General features: G+C 41.7%; 1 protein-coding gene across 6 annotated transcripts in view; it reads right to left on the reverse strand.

The window, feature by feature from the left end:
• The window catches only part of LOC110527734 (inactive ubiquitin carboxyl-terminal hydrolase 54), a 116,038-nt gene that overhangs the window by 72,272 nt on the left and 25,647 nt on the right, over nt 1-18,119 (reverse strand). For 2 of the 6 annotated variants that reach the window (XM_036983467.1, XM_021609213.2), the window contains exon 1: nt 12,071-12,269. The exons of 2 other annotated variants lie outside the window; for them this stretch is intronic. The gene's annotated coding sequence lies outside the window, so the exon portion shown is untranslated. Of the gene's footprint in view, nt 1-12,070; nt 12,270-18,119 lie in introns of those variants that run through there. 2 more of the 6 variants (XM_036983455.1, XM_036983438.1) reach the window with 2 other exon arrangements.

Consider the following 18,119-nt stretch of genomic DNA (forward strand, 5'->3'; position numbering starts at 1 on the left):
AGCCTCTAGCACTGCTCAACACGCCTCGGCTAACGATTTAGTTCCACCCCCCACACACGCAGTGACATCACCTGGTTTAAATGCTATTTCTAGAGACAATATCTCTTTCATTATCACTATATGCACAGGTTTACCCCCACTATATTCACATCCTACTACAGTGCCTTGCGAAAGTATTCGGCCCCCTTGAACTTTGCGACCTTTTGCCACATTTTAGGCTTCAAACATAAAGATATAAAGCTGTATTTGTTTGTGAAGAATCAACAACAAGTGGGACACAATCATGAAGTGGAACGACATTTATTGGATATTTCAAACTTTTTTAACAAATCAAAAACTGAAAAATTGGGCGTGCAAAATTATTCAGCCCCCTTAAGTTAATACTTTGTAGCGCCACCTTTTGCTGCGATTACAGCTGTAAGTCGCTTGGGGTATGTCTCTATCAGTTTTGCACATCGAGAGACTGAAATTTTTTCCCATTCCTCCTTGCAAAACAGCTCGAGCTCAGTGAGGTTGGATGGAGAGCATTTGTGAACAGCAGTTTTCAGTTCTTTCCACAGATTCTCGATTGGATTCAGGTCTGGACTTTGACTTGGCCATTCTAACACCTGGATGTGTTTATTTTTGAACCATTCCATTGTAGATTTTGCTTTATGTTTTGGATCATTGTCTTGTTGGAAGACAAATCTCCGTCCCAGTCTCAGGTCTTTTGCAGACTCCATCAGGTTCTCTTCCAGAATGGTCCTGTATTTGGCTCCATCCATCTTCCCATCAATTTTAACCATCTTCCCTGTCCCTGCTGAAGAAAAGCAGGCCCAAACCATGATGCTGCCACCACCATGTTTGACAGTGGGGATGGTGTGTTCAGCTGTGTTGCTTTTACGCCAAACATAACGTTTTGCATTGTTGCCAAAAAGTTCCATTTTGGTTTCATCTGACCAGAGCACCTTCTTCCACATGTTCGGTGTGTCTTCCAGGTGGCTTGTGGCAAACTTTAAACGACACTTTTTATGGATATCTTTAAGAAATGGCTTTCTTCTTGCCACTCTTCCATAAAGGCCAGATTTGTGCAATATACGACTGATTGTTGTCCTATGGACAGAGTCTCCCACCTCAGCTGTAGATCTCTGCAGTTATTCCAGAGTGATCATGGGCCTCTTGGCTGCATCTCTGATCAGTCTTCTCCTTGTATGAGCTGAACGTTTAGAGGGACGGCCAGGTCTTGGTAGATTTGCAGTGGTCTGATACTCCTTCCATTTCAATATTATCGCTTGCACAGTACTCCTTGGGATGTTTAAAGCTTGGGAAATCTTTTTGTATCCAAATCCGGCTTTAAACTTCTTCACAACAGTATCTTGGACCTGCCTGGTGTGTTCCTTGTTCTTCATGATGCTCTCTGCGCTTTTAACGGACCTCTGAGACTATCACAGTGCAGGTGCATTTATACGGAGACTTAATTACACACAGGTGGATTGTATTTATCATCATTAGTAATTTAGGTCAACATTGGATCATTCAGAGATCCTCACTGAACTTCTGGAGAGAGTTTGCTGCACTGAAAGTAAAGGGGCTGAATAATTTTGCACGCCCAATTCTTCAGTTTTTGATTTGTTAAAAAAGTTTGAAATATCCAATAAATGTCGTTCCACTTCTTGATTGTGTCCCACTTGTTGTTGATTCTTCACAAAAAAATACAGTTTTATATCTTTATGTTTGAAGCCTGAAATGTGGCAAAAGGTCACAAAGTTCAAGGGGGCCGAATTCTTCCGCAAGGCACTGTAGCAGCACGAGCTCAGATGATAGATGGGGGGGCAATCAAATCACATATGGTGTCGAGGGCACAGCTGGGGGCAGAGGGTGGTCTATATCAAGCGGCAACGGAGAGAGGCTTGTTTCTGGAAAGGTTCATTTTTAGAAGTAGAAGCTCAAATTGTTTGGGTACAGACCTGGATAGTAAGACAGAACTCTGCAGGTTATCTTTGCAGTAAATTGCAACACCGCCCCCTTTGGCAGTTCTATCTTGTCGGAAAATGTTATAGTTAGGAATGGAAATGTCAAGGTTTCTGGTGGTCTTCCTAAGCCAGGATTCAGACACGGCTAGGACATCTGGATTGGTGGAGTGTGCTAAAGCAGTGAATAAAAAAAACTTAGGGAGGAGGCTTCTAGTGTTAACATGCATGAAACCAAGGCTTTTACGGTTGCAGAAGTCAACAAATGAGAGAGCCTGGGGGATGGGAGTGGAGGTAGACACTGCAGGGCCTGGATTCACCTCTACATCACCGGAGGAACAGAGGAGAAGTAGGATAAGGGTACGGCTAAAGGCTAACAGAACTGGACGCCTAGTACGTTCAGAACAGAGAGTAAAAGGAGTAGATTTCTGGGCATGGTAGAATTTTTTCAAGGCATAATGTACAGACAAAGGTATACAGTGCCTTGCGGAAGAATTCGGCCCCCTTGAACTTTGCGACCTTTTGCCACATTTCAGGCTTCAAACATAAAGATATAAAACTGTATTTTTTTGTGAAGAATCAACAACAAGTGGGACACAATCAAGAAGTGGAACGACATTTATTGGATATTTCAAACTTTTTTAACAAATCAAAAACTGAAGAATTGGGCGTGCAAAATTATTCAGCCCCTTTACTTTCAGTGCAGCAAACTCTCTCCAGAAGTTCAGTGAGGATCTCTGAATGATCCAATGTTGACCTAAATTACTAATGATGATAAATACAATCCACCTGTGTGTAATTAAGTCTCCGTATAAATGCACCTGCACTGTGATAGTCTCAGAGGTCCGTTAAAAGCGCAGAGAGCATCATGAAGAACAAGGAACACACCAGGCAGGTCCAAGATACTGTTGTGAAGAAGTTTAAAGCCGGATTTGGATACAAAAAAATTTCCCAAGCTTTAAACATCCCAAGGAGCACTGTGCAAGCGATAATATTGAAATGGAAGGAGTATCAGACCACTGCAAATCTACCAAGACCTGGCCGTCCCTCTAAACTTTCAGCTCATACAAGGAGAAGACTGATCAGAGATGCAGCCAAGAGGCCCATGATCACTCTGGAATAACTGCAGAGATCTACAGCTGAGGTGGGAGACTCTGTCCATAGGACAACAATCAGTCGTATATTGCACAAATCTGGCCTTTATGGAAGAGTGGCAAGAAGAAAGCCATTTCTTAAAGATATCCATAAAAAGTGTCGTTTAAAGTTTGCCACAAGCCACCTGGAAGACACACCGAACATGTGGAAGAAGGTGCTCTGGTCAGATGAAACCAAAATGGAACTTTTTGGCAACAATGCAAAACGTTATGTTTGGCGTAAAAGCAACACAGCTGAACACACCATCCCCACTGTCAAACATGGTGGTGGCAGCATCATGGTTTGGGCCTGCTTTTCTTCAGCAGGGACAGGGAAGATGGTTAAAATTGATGGGAAGATGGATGGAGCCAAATACAGGACCATTCTGGAAGAAAACCTGATGGAGTCTGCAAAAGACCTGAGACTGGGACGGAGATTTGTCTTCCAACAAGACAATGATCCAAAACATAAAGCAAAATCTACAATGGAATGGTTCAAAAATAAACACAGCCAGGTGTTAGAATGGCCAAGTCAAAGTCCAGACCTGAATCCAATCGAGAATCTGTGGAAAGAACTGAAAACTGCTGTTCACAAATGCTCTCCATCCAACCTCACTGAGCTCGAGCTGTTTTGCAAGGAGGAATGGGAAAAAATTTCAGTCTCTCGATGTGCAAAACTGATAGAGACATACCCCAAGCGACTTACAGCTGTAATCGCAGCAAAAGGTGGCGCTACAAAGTATTAACTTAAGGGGGCTGAATAATTTTGCACGCCCAATTTTTCAGTTTTTGATTTGTTAAAAAAGTTTGAAATATCCAATAAATGTCGTTCCACTTCATGATTGTGTCCCACTTGTTGTTGATTCTTCACAAACAAATACAGCTTTATATCTTTATGTTTGAAGCCTAAAATGTGGCAAAAGGTTGCAAAGTTCAAGGGGGCCGAATACTTTCGCAAGGCACTGTAGGTGACCTAAACTGAGACATGCTTAACACCCCGACCATCCTACAATCTAAGCTTGATGCCCTCAATCTCACACAACTTATCAATGAACCTACCAGATATAACCCCAAATCCGTAAACACGGGCACCCTCATAGATATCATCCTAACTAACTCACCCTCCAAATACACCTCTGCTGTTTTCAACCAAGATCTCAGCGATCACTGCCTCATTGCCTGCATCCGTAATGGGTCTGCGAGCAAACGACCACCCCTCATCACAGTCAAACGCTCCCTAAAACGCTTCTGCGAGCAGGCCTTTCTAATCGACCTGGCCGGGGTATCCTGGAACGACATTGACCTCATCCCGACAGTAGAGGATGCCTGGTTATTCTTTAAAAGTGCCTTCCTCACCATCTTAAATAGGCATGCCCCATTCAAAAAATGTAGAACCAGGAATAGATATAGCCCTTGGTTCACTCCAGACCTGTCTGCCCTTGACCAGCACAAAACATCCTGTGGCGTTCTGCATTAGCATCGAATAGCCCCCGTGATATGCAACTTTTCAGGGAAGTTAGGAACCAATATACACAGGCAGTTAGAAAAGCTAAGGCTAGCTTTTTTAAACAGAAATGTGCATCCTGCAGTACAAACTCAAAAAAGTTCTGGGACACTGTAAAGTCCATGGAGAATAAGAGCACCTCATCCCAGCTACCCACTGCTCTGAGGCTAGGAAACACTGTTACAACCGACAAATCCACAATAATAGAGAATTTCAATAAGCATTTTTCTAAGGCTGGCCATGCTTTCCACCTGGCTACCCCTACCCTGGTCAACTGCCCGGCACCCTCCACAGCAACCCGCCCAAGCTCCCACCATTTCTCCTTCACCCATATCCAGATAGCTGATGTTCTGAAAGAGCTGCAAAATCTGGACCCCTACAAATCAGCCGGGCTAGACAATCTGGACCCTCTCTTTCTTAAATTATCTGCTGAAATTGTTGCAACTACCTATTACTAGCCTGTTCAACCTCTCTTTTGTATCGTCTGAGATTCCCAAAGATTGGAAAGCTGCCGCGGTCATCCCCCTCTTCAAAGGGGGAGACATTCTAGACCCAAACTGCTACAGACCTATCTCTATCGCAAATAAAAACTAAATGCATGCTATTCAACCGATCATCGCCCATCCAGCATCACTACTCTGGACGGCTCTGACTTAGAATACGTGGATAACTACAAATACATAGGTGTCTGGCTAGACTGTAAACTCTCCTTCCAGACTCACATTAAGCATCTCCAATCAAAAATTAAATCTAGAATCGGCTTCCTATTTCGCAACAAAGCTTCCTTCACTCATGCTGCTAAACATACCCTCGTAAAACTGACCATCCTACCGATCCTTGACTTCAGCGATGTCATCTATAAAATAGCCTCCAACACTCTACTCAGCAAACTGGATGTAGTCTATCACAGTGCCATCCGTTTTGTCACCAAAGCCCCATATACTACCCACCACTGCGACCTGTACGCTCTCGTTGGCTGGCCCTCGTTGCCAAACCCACTGGCTACAGGTTATCTACAAGTCTCTGCTAGGTAAAGGCCCGCCCTATCTCAGCTCGCTGGTCAACATAGCAGCACCCACTCGTAGCACACGCTCCAGCAGGTATATCTCACTGGTCACCCCCAAAGCCAATTCCTCCTTTGGTCGCCTTATCTTCCTGTTCTTTGCTGCCACTGACTGGAACGAACTGCAAAAATCACTGAAGCTGGAGATTCCCATCTCCCTCACTAGCTTTAAGAACCATCTGTCAGAGCAGCTCACAGATCACTGCACCTGTTCATAGCCCATCTGTATACAGCCCATCTATCTACTTCATTCCCATACTGTATTTATTTATTTAGCTCCTTTTGCACCACAGCATCTCTACTTGCACATCCATCTTTTGCACGTCTACCATTCCAGTGTTTAATTGCCATATTGTAATTACTTCGCCACCATGGCCTATTTATTGCCTTAACTCCCTTATTTGACCTTATTTGCACTCACTGTATATAGACCTTTTCTTTTTTCTACTGTATTATTGACTGTGTGTTTTGTTCATTCCATGTGTAACTGTGTTGTTGTATGTGTCGAACTGCTAATCTTTATCTTGGCCAAGTCGCAGTTGCAAATGAGAACTTGTTCTCAACTAGCTTAAAGGTGAAAAAATGTAAAAAGCCACACAGTCGTGGGTGAACAGGGAGTACAGAGGACTGGGGACACATCCTTGGGGGGACCCTGTGTTAAGAGTCAGTGTGGAGGAGGTGTTGTTGCCAATCCTCACAGCCTGTGGTCGGCTCGTCAGGAAGTCCAGGATCCAGTTGCAGAGGGTGATGTCCAGGCCCAGGGCTCTGAGCCTTGTGAATAGCTACGGAAATGGCATTTTCCGTGGATCTGTTTGAGCGGTAGGCAAATTGGAGTGAGTCCAGTGTGCCTGGCATGCTGGCCTTGATGTTGGCCATGAACAGCCTCTTAAACCACTTCACGATAATTGAGGTGAGCGCAATGGGGCGATAGCCATTTGGGCATGTCACCTTGTCTTTCTTGGGCACAGAGACAATGGTGGTACCTTTAAGCAGGTGGGGACTACAGCCTGGGACAGGAACAGGGACAGGTTGAAGTTGTCCGAGAAGACGCCCGCCAGCTGGTCAGCACACACTCTGAGGACGTGGCCAGGGATGCCATCTGGGTCGGCGGCTTGGCGAGTATGCACTCTTTTGAGAGTTTTCTTCACGTCAGCCTCGGAGAGCGAAAACACCTGGTCTTCCGGAGCAGCGAGAGTCTGCCTGAATGGCTCAGTATTGTCTACCTCGGAGCGAGCATAGAATGTGTTAAGCTCGTCTGGGAGGAAGGCTTTGGATGGCACCGCACAGTTGGATTTGACGTTGTAGTCTGTGATAGTCTGTAGTCCTTGCCACATGTGATGCGAATCTGAGTTGTCAAACATCAATTCAAGTTTGAGTCTGTATTGTCTTTTTGCGTCCCTGATGGATATGTGAATCGAAACAAAGGAGGTGCTTCCACAATATTGACAATGGATCAGCTCCTAGAAAGATGACATCACGTATGGCTGCAAATATTGAGGAAGCTTATTCTATGATAATTCCCTAAATCGAGATTTGTTGTTGTTGTTACATATTGTGAAATATATGGAGGCAAAAATTACAGTAGCTTACAATTAGCAAAATAGAACTCGAACGAACATGAAATTGGTTTCAATATTATAAAATTATATAGGCCTATGTAGCCTATACTGTAGGCTATTTATCTTTTAGTGCAATCAGCTCGGTTTTCATGTTTATCCCTCGCTTGTTTGTAACAATTACAAAGACATTGTGCAACTTTGTATTTGTAGTCAACTTCATTGTGAAGTCAACAGCGGTCACAGAGATCCCCTGTGTATAAAGTGACGCGGTAGGGGGAAAACGTATCTGTCGAGGCACTTAGAGTGGTCTGAGGCTGTTAGTAAATAACGAGCGTTTTGTGCAACCTTAGTAACAACGGTGTTGATGGTGTTGGGAAACAGCTCGGATATTTAACGATGCTTCAACGAAAGTTCTAATGATGAACAAGATGCTTTTGGGAAACCGGGCCCAGATCTTTTGACCTGGTTGTGCTATTTTCTCAGGACCTCGGAATCAACTGTACAGCGGAGCCTTATCAGTACAACAATAATTATCTGGGAGATTTTTTTCCTAGTCGCTAGGCTCCCAAAATAAAACTCCTGGTCGCACAGCAAAATTGGTCACACTTTGTAGCACTATCACTTTTCTCTGTTTCTCTCTCTCTCTCGCAGGCATCCAGCACTCAATGTCCCTTTGTCCTGGCACCCAGGCCTGCTTATTCATCTTACCATCTGTATGATAAAGTGCCACCTGAACCCGGGCCAAGAAGCCATGTGAACTCAACTCTCAGCATAGCAGGGGGGTGGATGGATAGAAGCAAGATGGCGCCGACAGACATGCGTCCGCCCAGTACCCTGCCCTGAACTTTAATCACTGTTACTAGCCGGCTCCCACCCGGTACTCTACCCTGCAACTTAGAGACTGCTGCCCTACGTACATAGAGTCATTGAACACTGGTCAATTTAATAATGTTTGCATACTGTTTTACCCACTTGATATGTATATACTGTATTCTAGTCCAGGCTCATCCTGTTAAACTACTGCTGTACACACTTTTCCTATTCATATACTGTTCATGCTGTTTATACACACCTGGGCTGTCCCCGACTAAAACAAATCTTTGTTGAACTAGTCATCTGTTCTTTCGACCAATCGATTGGTCTACATTTTTAAACAAGTCTTTTTCCCTACACAATGTGTGTTATAATAAAATCAACTATATGTGGGCTACTGAGCATGTCTGATGCTTTAAGCACACTGTGACTAAATAATTAAGACACACAAATGACTCGAGGGAGCCAGAGATCAAGATAACCTAACCAGAAAAAAAAAGAAAACTGTTCCCGACCCTCTTCCTCCCGCTGCTGCTGGCCTTCGCAGATTGACAACCTTTTCCATCTGGAGTGCCAATTTGTCTTACAATTTCTACCATCTGAGTGCCAGTTATGATTTTTATATGCACATTTTCGTGGAACAGTTTCATTTAATTTATAATAATGCCTTTGTATCTCAAAATCATTATCATGTGGTTAATCAAAATTCTAAAAGTAATTTCCATTGCCAACTATGTAAAAATAGCCTACATAAAGCCAACAAATAAAAACATTGCAGCCTGCAGGCAGAAAATATCCTGATAAAAATAAATATCCTATAAATCACATTGGCTACGCATGGCCTGTCTGCAATGAACTTGAAACATTGTATCACTATTAACTTGGGTCAGGCCTGAAGCTCCTGCTAGAAAACTTGCAACATAATATATTGAACACATTAACATAAATGACCTTAACCAAACAAACATTGTAGATTAGAAATTATGGGAATTAACGGTAAATGTACAACTGGTGATGCTGGTGTGCCATCCCGCGGCCTCTGCAATGGATTAGTCCCCTCTGACAGGTGTGAATCAGACAGGTGTCTCATGTGTCATAATATATATATATAAATATATATATATATATTTTAGACTGCTCAACTAAAAAAAGCTTGTGTGGCCTACCACTTTGTGGCTGAGCCATTGTTGCTCCTAGATGTTTCCACTTCATAAATTACAGTTGACAGGGGCAGCTGTAGCAGGGCAGAAATTTGAAAAACTGACTTGTTGGAAAGGTGGCATCCTATGACGGTGCCACTTTAAAAGTCACTGAGCTCTTCAGTACATGCCATTCTACTCCTAATGTTTTTTTTATATGGAAATTGCATGGCTGTATGCTTAATTTTAATTTTATACACCTGTTAGCAACGGGTGTGGCTGAACTAGTCGAATCCATTCATTTGAAGGGGTGTCCACAGACTTTTGGCCATGTAGTGTATATATTCCAGACTCCTTCTGATATTTCTTACATTTTTTTTGTATTACTGCACTGTTGGAACTAGAAACACAAATATTTCGCTTCACCTTCGTTAACACCTGCAAATCTGTGTACGTGACCAATACAGTTTTATTTGATTTCGATGGGATAACACAACTTGGGATCAATTCAATAAAACAAGAGTGGTAAGGTCAACAGAAACACAACAGCCCAAACACAGGAGCTGAGGCAGTAACGTTACTAAAACACACTTCCAAGGCAGCCCTACATCACTTGTTCCATTGGGAGCCACACTTCAAAAGGAGCTTAATGATGATGAATGTGTAAATACAATGTTTTTGTATTTTCTTTTTTCAATAATTGTTTATTTGCTCATAGGCCTAAGTGATAGATTCCCACTCGTAATTATTTTTGCATTTGCTTTTCTAACCCCGAGCCATTTCTGAACCAGCATAGGGCAAATACAAATGCAGCGGAGGATAACATAAACTAAGTCAAAAATTGGCATCTTCTGTGTTTACAGCTAGCCCCTGCCTTTTTAGCTTGGATTAAATACTGCTCTGCTTCCTGCCTAAACATAAATAACATCAGACCTACAGCACAGAAAATTGTCATTGCTAGGGGATCCCAATAAGCAAAAACACCTTGTGTGGAAGTAATCTTACCTGTGTTACCATGACCAATATGATTGCTATTACACAATACAATAAAATTATCGTACAGAACTCCCATATGAACCATGTCCGTCACAAATGGTAGGCCTATATTGTGTCCTTCGATGACCAGCCATATATAAAATGGGGGTGAAAACTGGGTGAGGAATAGAAGAGTGGGGAATGAGAGAGAGAGAGAGAGAGAGAGAGAGAGAGAGAGAGAGATAGAGAGAGAGAGAAAGGGAGAGCGATAGATGCTGTGATGTTGGCCGTATGTGTTAATGAGCCTTGACTGCTTTCGACACAAAACGGCCAAAACACACAGACACGCCTTGCCCCAGAGACGCTAAATTCTTATACCAAACCAACCCCTAGCCCCTAGCTCATTAGCACTTCTGATATGAAATTAGTGTATATGAGCAATATGGCAACAACAAAAAATCCACCCAGCCTTTCAGAGGACATGACCTGGTGATGTCATTATGGGTCAACCAAATTCCTTCCATCATTCTCAGACATGAATCCAGACACCTGATGCAACAGTTGCACTGACAGATTATACATTTGCTTATGAAAGAAGAGTTTGCCTATGGTTTCAGCAAAAGGAACGTTGTACACACCATTAGTATGTCAATACACCCCTTTCCTACAATGACACACAGACCATCACCCCACCACAACAGTGGGTGGGCCAGAGTGCAGCGAGTCCTGGCCTGTCATGGGCACCAAAGCCTGTTAACACGGTCCATTAGTTCTGGAGGTGAACCCAGTGTGAAGCAGACCGGTCTTGTAATGGTGAAATCAGTTCATTTGACTGATGTTCTGACGTTAAAGTGGAAGTCCAATGATAGTGGATCCGTCTGTCTCTATAACAAGTATTTGTGAAGAGATGACTGGTCAACATGTATAGTAATAGCCTAACAAAATATGAATCATCATGACTCATGATCACACTAATTCACAACATAATTATCACATAATGAAGAGGAAAATGACTAAGGCTATTTTGATTAAACTACAGTCCATCTAACCCGTATCAATATAATACACTAATTTTAATTGAACAATAGAATTTTAGTTTCAATTTCTGAATTACACACATTTATGTCAAACGTTACATGTGAATACACTATACAATGCAGCAAAGACAGCTGTTAGCCAGGGGAGTCAGTATAATATCAAATTGAAATAATGAAAACAAACCAAATATATTGTCCTCATTCGAACCGCCAAAGATAAATCAAGTAGCCTGAAGAGCAGGTGCGTCAAAACATATAGCTTATAGCGAACTCAATTTAGTCATGACTGCTATTCTGTTATTTCGTAGGTAGAAGTTTATTTTGGAGATAAACGCTCTATTTCACCATATTATGGAATAGCACAATCAAACGTAGGGTAGTTTACCGGAAGTCCCCATTCATTCATTCGAATAACATACTTTCAACGTTATGTGTTTATGTTGTTACATGAATCGCACCGATACATAGGAACATTTCGCGGTGTGCGACATTCCAGGGTGGATACATGAACAGATACATATAACATTTCTGTTAAACCGTTTCTCGCGAGTGAAGTTTAAAGCATCTCGTTAGTCAACTCAACTCCCTGAGAACAATGAACAGATTCCGAGCAATGCAGCATCCCGTGCCTCAGTTCAACAGCTCTATATACCGTTAGTCACAGACAATGCGCAAGGGCTAAAACTTCTACTCAGTGTTTCCCCTGCCTCTAGTTGGAACCACATCAACAAAAAAAACTCTGATAATTATTCCTAAAAACTCAAAATAAAAGCTGTAAAGTTGTACGAAAGTAACGGTTCTGTGTAATAACAACATCCTAACCCAATGTATTTACATGTATTTTCAAAACAACAGATCAAAACACATTCCTCTAAAATAGTAGCGCGAACAAACTTACCTTTTCATTCGGGAAAATGTTTCCGGATAGCCTACGGTAGTAACCTTCGCTTCAGCTGCAGGATTCTCAAACACCCCCCAAAAATTCCGCATAACCAATTTCAGCAGGCATTGAATTCTTCATAACGTGCTCTGTGAGACTGTGCTGGGTTGGAAGCTGGGCTGGGGGGAGGGGTGGCGCCATTACCTGCCGACCGAAACAACGCAGGCAGTCTCCCAAATAAAATCACAGTGGAGGGGGCGTTTGAGAAACAGACACGACACTTTTTTCATGTTTGATGGAACTCGACCGTGCAGACCGTAGCGAGAAACATTCTGTACAGAAAAAAATATTACTCAGTTCAGCAGTGTTCTGCTGTGATAATGGTCATACTGAGTAGCTTAATAATAATGACTATACGATGTTAATAGTGGGAGGAAGTTGTAATTATATGTAGCCTCATCAACTTTGAAATAGGCTATTGGATAATTTTACATAAAATAATATTAGTAATCATGCCCGGTTAGTCGAGGTAATATTTACATGTAGGTAGAGTTATTAAAGTGACTATGCATAGATAATAACAGAGCGTAAGAGCGGCTTAAAGAGGGGGGGGGGGGGGGGGGGGGGAGCTATGCAAATAGTCTGGGTAGCCATTTGATTAGATGTTCAGGAGTCTTATGGCTTGGGGGTAGAAGCTATTTAGAAGCCTCTTGGATCTAGACTTGGCACTCTGGTACAGCTTGCCGTGCGGTAGCAGAGAGAACAGTCTGACTAGGGTGGCTGGAGTCTTTGACAATTTTTAGGGCCTTCCTCTGTCACCGCCTGGTATAGAGGTCCTGGATGACAGGAAGCTTGGCCCCAGTGATGTACTGGGCCGTACACACTACCCTCTGTAGGACCTGGGTGTGCACTCAAATATTATGAGCTTCACCATACCCATTTTGAATTTGTCTGGATGGTGACATTAACCAGCCACAGACCTACTGTATATTCAGTAGAGGGTACGCTATTGACTTCTGTAATGATTAGAGCCATCACATGTCAAAATCAATAGATGGCAACTAATTGGCCCCTATATTAGAACAGGTATTTCAGCAATCAGCATTGAGGGTGTTACGCATGCCTTGGGGTTGTAGCCAACTATAATTTTTTTTGAAAGTGTCTAAATGGCCTCCCGAGTGGCGCAGCGGTCTAAGGAACGGCATCGCAGTGCTTGAGGTGTCACTGTCACAACCGGCCGTGACCGGGAGCCCCATAGGGTGGCGCACAATTGGCCCAGCATTGTCTGGGTTAGGGGAGGGTTTGGCCTGGGTTCTAGCAACTGCTTGTGGCGGGCCGGGCGCCTGCAGGCTAACTTCGGTTGTGAGTTGAATTGTGTTTCCTGCGACACATTGGTGCATCTGGCTTCCCGGTTAAGCGGGTGGGGGTTAAGGAGGGCGGTTTGGCGAGTCATGACTCGACCTTCACCTCTCCCAAGCCCGTTGGGGAAGTTGCAGCGATGAGACAAAATTGAAATTGGGAGAAAAAGGCGGTAAAATACAACAACAACATAAAGTATATAAAAACTTGTGTAATTATCAAAGGTAAGAGACAAATTACCCCTGGGCAAAACCGGGTTGAATCAAAGTTGTTTCTACATCATTTCAAACCCAAAAAATGACATTGAAACAACGTGGGAAACTGATTGGACTTGCAAAAAGTATTTTAACCTAAATCCAATGACATGGTGAAATGTTTTGTTGATTTCACTTATCATTTACGTAAGTTGAAAACTCAACCAAATGTAAATCAAAAGTGGACGTTGAACTGACGTCTGTGCCCAGTGGGTAGTACTTCAGCTCTTGTGCTACTCTTGACAATGGGAATTACCCAAGCAGTTTACGCTATTGAGTGCGCAACAGCTACCACACCACATTTCTAACACACAGCCATTTTCATTCTCAAGGAATGTTTACACCCGGTCTGAGGGCTACGCAGCTATGAGCCACATAGTCCTCTTCCAAGGGCTATGTTACCCTTTAATCTGGAGCTCTGCCAGTCCGGGAACTCCTTAAATTTGAGCCAGTTTGCTACAGCAGGAAAACAATCCTGCAGCAACACAACATGAATGTGAATTATTATGTGGGTTATAATGAATGGATATTTTTTGTAGGGGTTGATACATGTTTAGTAAGGGAAAATCAAGTCTGAAATTTCAAAGTGGAAATTAAAACTTCAGAAGCCTTTTTTAAACCTCAAATACACTACAATGTAAAAGTTATCCTGCAACTGGGTGACGAAATTAAGATCCTACATCTGTACGAGTACTCCTTGATACAAATAGTATGAGGTGGTGTTCATTAGAAATGAATAACGCCACAGTTTCTCTGTTCAGTGTCCTTCATTAAAAGGTCCAATGCAGATGGTTTATCTCAATAGTAAATCATTTCTGGACAATAATTAAGTACCTTACTGTGCTTGTTTTTAATTAACATGATACAAAATAAACAAAAAAAGCTTCTTCGCAAAGAGCAATTTCTCAAGTAATAGTTATAGTTTTCTGTTGCATTAGATGTGTCTCAATCAACAACATCCACCGATGTCGCACTTCCGCATCTGCGCTGAAAGGTGACAGCGCTAGAGAGTGTTTTTTCCCCCAGATATCATGAAAATCGGTCTTCTCACAAAACCGTCTGTAGGGACTGAACGGTTATGACCCCTCTATGGAAAGATGAGACTCTCACGAATATGATAGGGTTCTCCGTTTTGCTCTACGACACCCACAAGTGTCTTGGCACTCGTCTGAAGTCGGTACAGCCGATCTGCCAACTTCTGTCTGTCGCGCCTGAATAGTTTGGACTACTCGTCTGCAGTGGTGTAAAGTACTTAAGTAACAATGCTTGAAAGTACTACTTTACTACGTTTTTTGGAGCATCTGTACTTTACTTTTTACTATTTATATTTTGTAAAACTTTTACTTCATATATAACTTTTACTTCCATATAGTTTCCCTGACACCCAAAAGTACTCATTATATTTTGAATGCTTAGCAGGACATGAAAATGGTTTGATTCACACACTTATCAAGAGAACATTTTTTTTATTTTTTATTTATTTAACTAAGCAAGTCAGTAAAGAACAAATTCTTATTTATAATAACTGCCTTGTTCAGGGGCACAACGACATATTTTTACCTTGTCAGCTCTGGGATTCAATCTAGCAGCCTTTCGGTTACTAGTCTGACTCTCTAACCACTAGGCTACCTGGCGCCCCGCTGATCTGGCGGACTCACTAAACACATGCTTCGTTTGTAAATTATGTGTGAGTGTTGGAGCGTGCCCCTGGCTATCCGTAAATGTAAAAAACAAGAAAATGGTGCTCTCTGGTTTGCATAATATAAGGAATTTGAAATTACTTATACAATTACTTTTACTTTTGATACTAAAGTATATTTTAGCAATTAAATGTACTTCTGATACTTAAGTACATTTAAAACCAAATACTTTTAGACTTTTACTCAAGTAGGATTTAGATTTTTTTTTTTTACTTTGATTTGCACTTGAGTCATTTTCTACTTTTACTCAAGTAGGATTTTACTGCGTGACTTTGATTTTCACTTGAGTCATTTTCTATTAACTTATTTTTTACTTTTACTCAAGTACAACAATAGGGTACTTCTTCCACCACTGCTCTCACAAACCTGTCAGTTGTTTTGAACTAGGATGCCCACTACAAGACTCGTCTGAAGTTCCCCCAGCATCAGCTGAAAACATTAATGGGAGTACAGTCGGAAGTCGGAAGTTTACATTCACTTAGGTTGGAGTCATTAAAACTAATTTTTCAACCACTCCACAAATTTCTTGCTAACAAACTATAACTTTGGCAAGTCGGTTAGGACATCTACTTTGTGCATGACACAAGTAATTTTTCCAACAATTGTTTACAGACATGTTGTGGGGGTGCTTTGTTGCAGGAGGGACTGGTGCACTTCACAAAATAGATGGCATCATGAGGTGGGAAATTAGGTGGATATATTGAAGCAACATCTCAAGACATCAGTCAGGAAGTTAAAGCTTGTTCGCAAATGGGTCTTCCAAATGGACAATGACCCAAAGCATACTTCCAAAGTTGTGGCAAAATTGCTTAAGGACAACAAAGTCAAGGTATTGGAGTGGCCATCACAAAGCACTGACCTCAATCCTATAGAAATTTGTGGGCAGAACTTAAAAAGCGTGTGCGAGCAAGGAGGCCTACAAACCTGACTCAGTTACACCAGCTCTGTCAGGAGGAATGGGCCAAAATTCACCCAGCTTATTGTGGGAAGCTTGTGGAAGGCTACCCGAAACGTTTGACCCAAGTTAAACAATTTAAAGGCAACGCTACCAAATACTAATTGAGTGTATGTAAACTTCTGAGCCACTGGGGATGTGATGAAAGAAATAAAAGCTGAAATAAATAATTCTCTTTACTATTATTCTGACATTTCACATTCTTAAAAAAAAGTGGTGGTCTTAACAGGCCTAAAACATGGAATTTTTACTTGGATTAAATGTTAGGAATTGTGAAAAACTGTGTTTAAATGTATTTGGCTAAATGTATGTAAACTTCCGACTTCAACTGTATATATGGAGACTGTTTAGTTCCAAAAATAAAGGGTTTAAATACATGTAAAAAAAAAAAAAAAAAAAAACATTTTAAAAGTGTTTCCTAATCTTTCTTATATATTTTCCTTGAGATTTATATATGTTGTTCCATGTAGTGAATCTGTTATACAATGTGTTTGTATAGGCTAATAGCAGTAAGGACAAATAAAAAAAATAAAAATAGTTCAAAGGGTCTTAAAATTCAAAATCCAGTAGCAAAATGATCCTTGGTATGACCTTCTTAAAGCAATTCCATATAGTTTAGTAGAACCCCCCCAGACAGGGTTTATACTGTAATGGTTGAACTAATTTAGCGTCTGGTGATGTCACCAGGTAGGTAAAAACTCCATTCCACCAAAACATGCTGAAATGTCAGGTGTTCTCAAACAACTCTTACACTAAAAATGTATTATCATGATTTTCACAATTTCAAACTATTATTCCAACCTCTTAGTTTGGAAATATATATAAAACACAGGAAATCAAGTTTTGACTGCACTGGGCCTTTAACTCTGATCAAGCTTTGTGACTGTGTTATGGTGTTAGTGGCACACAGCCAAGCTGTGATATCTTTAATCCAACAGTGGTTGCTTTCAAAGGTGGCAAATGTCCAATCCAGAGAGAGACCATAACGCGACTTTGAACTCTGAGACGAGTCTGTCATAACAGCGTGAGTTGATTCACACAACATGACTGGAAACAGTTTTCACACGAAACTGTATATGACTAAATAGGTGGATGATTTTCAGTATATTCCACAGAGGAAGGAAGGGAGGAGAGAGACCGGCCCACATTAAACTTTATATTGGCGGATGAATAGTTGTGTGAACCCTCAGGGTGAGGCTTTACTTGTAAAATGATAGGGCAGGGAGGGATTGGAGGGAAAATTAAACGTTTTAATGCAGGGAGAAAAGTTCCACGCACCACCATACAACACATGAGGTAGTGCTTATCACAAGGGACATTTGTGGAACTTCACATAAGGAGAAGCTTAGGTAAACAGTAATCGTGTTAAGTCAACAAATACTGTGTTTGACTGCCTACACACTCCCTGCTACAATTCCATAGCACCACATACTATATAGAAAGCTTTAGCTGTGGTGTGAAAGGAGGACAAAATCATTCAAACCCTAATGAGAAAATACAAAGAGTTAATCTGAAGGAAGTCCGTGTTAGCACTAGGAGCATGGAGCACAACACAATCTGATCCATTATAAGTCACGTTAGGCTACTTTGTGTGTCACATTTTTGTTTATACAGTTCTCTGAGAAAAACGCAACAATATGATTGAAATACCACAATTGTGTGACTCAACGTGATCATCAAGAAAAGGCCTATTGGGTTCTGTTCTAAACTTTCCTCCTTTGTTGGGAGCTTGTCATTTGAGAGGATTGGTCCATTTAAAAAAAAATCCCTTTCCAGCTAATTTGCAGTGCAACAGGTGC

Source organism: Oncorhynchus mykiss, chromosome 1 (assembly GCF_013265735.2).
Source record: "Oncorhynchus mykiss isolate Arlee chromosome 1, USDA_OmykA_1.1, whole genome shotgun sequence".
NCBI lineage: Eukaryota > Metazoa > Chordata > Actinopteri > Salmoniformes > Salmonidae > Oncorhynchus > Oncorhynchus mykiss.